Source organism: Erpetoichthys calabaricus, chromosome 1, assembly GCF_900747795.2.
Source record: "Erpetoichthys calabaricus chromosome 1, fErpCal1.3, whole genome shotgun sequence".
Classification (NCBI taxonomy): domain Eukaryota; kingdom Metazoa; phylum Chordata; class Cladistia; order Polypteriformes; family Polypteridae; genus Erpetoichthys; species Erpetoichthys calabaricus.
In genome coordinates, this window is record NC_041394.2 from 89256578 (window position 1) to 89260722 (window position 4145).

At 39.5% G+C, this 4145-nt stretch overlaps 1 long non-coding RNA gene across 1 annotated transcript; it reads right to left on the reverse strand.

Annotated features, from left to right (window-relative positions):
* Positions 1–375: 375 nt before the first annotated feature.
* On the reverse strand, positions 376–1120 carry LOC127526580 (uncharacterized). The gene is made up of 2 exons (XR_007934076.1): positions 917–1120; positions 376–465 (listed from the first exon to the last, which is right to left on the reverse strand). It is a non-coding gene; the product is annotated as an uncharacterized LOC127526580 (long non-coding RNA).
* Between the last annotated feature and the right edge of the window lie 3025 nt (positions 1121–4145).

The following is a 4145-nucleotide window of genomic DNA, read 5'->3' on the forward strand; positions in this document are numbered from 1 at the left end:
GTACACAAACTACAGTGCTCCATACATCTGATATTTAAATTCCAGTCAAATAAAAGAATAGGTTAGAGCAGGGGTGCCCACAATGTTTCGGCATGCGAGCTACAATAAGTAGAGCCGAATAATGCAGTCAAGGAGGCAGCACATTTCCTCATGTTTGGGTACTTTTCCTCTGTGAGTAAGTTCCAAAACTGTTCATGAGCCCCATACTTCAGCTGAATGTCATCCTGTAGTGTTAAAATCTCATCCTCCACTGTAGAGGAGTTTTAGGTGAAACAGTGTTGCAATTTTTGATACGGGTGAATCACCCTCAACATCTTCCCTAAATGGATAGCACTTAAATGTAGCGATTGGCTCAAGTAAAGCTGAGTCTTGAAACCATCTGTTAAAGTCTGACAGGCAAATTTCAATCTGCTCTGTGTAGCGTATGCTGTCAAGTTGTGCACACGCCTTCCATTGCGTCTCCAGCTCTGACGCGAGGTTTTGGATGTTCCCCAAATCAAGGCGCTGCAGCTTTGAGGACAGATGTTGCATTTTTCGTCTGAAAGCATTAACTGAGCCAATCATATTGACCATGGTTTTGTCTTTTCCTTGCAGCTGTAAATTAAGCTCATTCAACATGTTGGTCAGATCGGAAAAAAATGCCAAGTCTAGCAGCCATTGATCGTTATTAAGTTACTTGTATTCTGCCTGTTTAATGACAAGGAGAAACTCCTTTTTGTCTGGCCAGGGGTCTTGAAATCTCCGCAGGAATTTCTCCCTAGCCATCTGCCTCAACGAAGGCCTCTTTTATCATCTCTCCATCTTGGAAGGACTTCTTATGCTTTATGATGGAGTGACTTACCTGGAATGATGCTTCGGTGTGTCTGCCTTTGCTTTTGAATTCAGCCGAGTGAAAAATGACGGCTGTCCGATTAACTGCGATTTTAGTTCCCTCTCCTTTCTCTTTCTCAGATCGCTTTTCGGAAGGAAGTCAGTTTCGTAGTTTTTATGAACAGTTCGAAAGTGCCTTTCCACATTTTCCTTCTTTGGAATAGCAATGATAGATTGACAGATCAGACAAACACACTTCAATTGTGACATTGTGAGAAAAAAAAATCCTCTTCCAATTCCACATCCAGCCCATAACACCCCCCCACCCCCCACCAAAAAACAACAAAAAAAATTTTAAATCCCTTCTTATGTTGATATAAATTGGAAGGCTAACTAGATCACTTAGATAGCCAGAGTTTTGCAGTAGCTCACACATTTAATCGTGCGTGCGGGATGGCCAGTGTGTTAGAAGAAAAGAGATCTCAGACTGGCTGCTCTGCATGTCAATCAAGTGGCAAATGCCATAGGGAGGATATATGATAGAGTAAGATTAAAAAAAAATTTTTTGAATGCAGTGCGATCGACGTATTGGGCACCCCTGGGTTAGAGTTTAATTAAAAAAAAAAAAAAGTGGTAAAGGATGTTATAGTTAACTATGTTGCAGCAAATGATTATAAATAATACCAACATTTTATGAGGGGTTGCTATATTGTGCAAAAATGTTGAATTACTGCACTAAGTTTCAGTTTAATTGTATCTAAGTTTCAGTAGTTAAAGATATTGCTTTCCCTTTGCACTTTACTAGGTGGGTTTGGATTCTGCAAATGAGAAAAATAAAGCAGCAATTATAGTGTAATGGGCTATAAACCAGTGTTTTAAAGAAAAGCCAGAATTTCTGGAAAATCCTGCTACAGGTTATTGCTGATGGCTATCTACAGGACACAAATATTTGCCTGTCTTGCTAAAGAGTCACCTGCTTTGAATAGTCAGACTGCTTTGATTTAGTATCTTATCTACAATTGTTACCGACCTCAGGCCTAGGGGAACCTGGGCCAGGTACAAGCCACTGTTGCTACAGGGTGTAGCCACAGCAATATGGTGTAAAACATAAAAGAAACAGACAGCAGTCCCAAGTCTCAGACCATACTTCTCTGTTCTCTTCTACCTTTATTCTCCTTTTCCCAGAAATATATATATATGCTTCAATTTCTGCATAGATGAACATGGTAATCAGTGAAAACAATGGTGCAAACCAATTTACTCTGTATAACAAATAGTGTAAACACATTTACTTTGAGTACTTGATTAGAAACCAATGTCCCCAGAACTCGTTAATTTTCCAGAAATTCTGCCTTTTCTTTAAAACACTGGTTTATAGCCCATTACACTCTCCCCTATTTTTTTTTTGAGATGTCTCCTGACATCTTGCTCCAAAGGCTCGGCCTTTAGTTCAGTGTCGAGCTAACTAAAGGTTACACTGGGGGAGGGTTTTAGTGGTGCACAATCGCTTGTTTCTCTCTTAACCCTTCAGACAGGAGATACACAGCACTGTCTGTTGATTAGCTAACCAAATTACACACATTCAATACCACTTGGATGCTTTGCATTACACATATGTCATGTTCCACAACATGCCCAGTCTTTTCTTAAAATGCACTTTTCAAGGCATACCTCGTACAGTGGCTTAAGATTAGGGTGTGGGAGGGTTAATCTTACTAAAGAAGAATGAGTACTGTTTTGTAGGTGTGACTTGCATTAGGAGTGCCATGTAGTGCTAACTCTTCTCAGAGTTTTCACTTTGCAAATAAGCCGGCATTTCAACAAGCAGAGCTCCTGAATTACAGAGCTCTGGAAGTCTGCAGGCAGACCTTTCTCATTTCTGGTCCAAGAAGAAGATAACTAGTACTTTGACTCATGCTGCCAGTAGCCTCCTTAGTTAGCCTCCTAAGACTACATAATTTACTTTCCAGCTTTCATATGGGTGGGTTTTACTGGGTTGGGTATCAGCTAGCAGTTCTTATTCTTGTTATCAGTGTTTCTTTTTACTTTTCTTTTGTTGGGCCTCATTATTGAATGTTTATGTCTGAGAATCCTGCATTTATTGTTGCTAAACTTCAATAACAAATTTTGTTTAAAAAAAGAAAAAGATGATTAAACCTTATTTGATTTCCAAAACATCTTCAAAATATCTCTAATAAAGGTGTGAGAGTAATTCCACTGAGTTTCTGCATTTTAGCAGTGCATGGTGTTCACCAGAGCCGACCCAATTGATTCTTTCTCTGAAATCACTTAAGGTTCCTTGCTGTCCTTTAAAGGACCGATTGCTTAGCTGCACCACAGTGGAGTTTGAGGAATTGTGGCAGGATTGCTGTTTTTGAAGTCTCCTTTGTAGCTGGCACTTGAGCTGCTCATTTGAATGATGGAATGTCTGCTCATACGGCTGCTGATTCAACAATGGAAAGTGCAAGAATCTATTCTGTCGGTACTGGCACATAATTAAGCAAATTACAGATCGGTACACAAACTACAGTGCTCCATACATCTGATATTTAAATTCCAGTCAAATAAAAGAATAGGTTAGAGCAGGGGTGCCCACAATGTTTCGGCATGTGAGCTACTTTTAAAATGACCACGTCGAAATGATCTACCTACATTAAAAATGCTATATATACACACACATACATATATATATATATATATATATATATATATATATATATATACACATTGAGTATACTTTATACATAAAATATATGTTGCCGTATAACCCTTATGGCACAATAACAATTCAATACATTTACGGTCACTACAGTATTTGGATTTAATAATCTTCATGTGGGAAAAGGCTGACTCACATAAATAAGTAGAGCCGAATAATGCAGTCAAGGAGGTAGCACATTTCCTCATGTTTGGGAACTTTTCCTCTGTGAGTAAGTTCCAAAACTGTCCATGAGCCCCATACTTCAGCTGAATGTCATCCTGTAGTGTCAAAATCTCATCCTCCACTGTAGAGGGGTTTTAGGTGAAACAGTATTGCAATTTTTGATACGGGTGAATCACCCTCAACATCTTCCCTAAATGGATAGCACTTAAATGTAGCGATTGGCTCAAGTAAAGCTGAGTCTTGAAACTGTCTGTCAAAGTCTGACAGACAGTTTTCAATCTGCTCTGTGTAGCGTATGCTGTCAAGTTGTGCACACGCCTTCCATTGCGTCTCCAGCTCTGACGCGAGGTTTTGGATGTTCCCCAAATCAAGGCGCTGCAGCTTTGAGGACAGATGTTGCATTTTTCGTCTGAAAGCATTAACTGAGCCAATCATATTGACCATGGTTTTG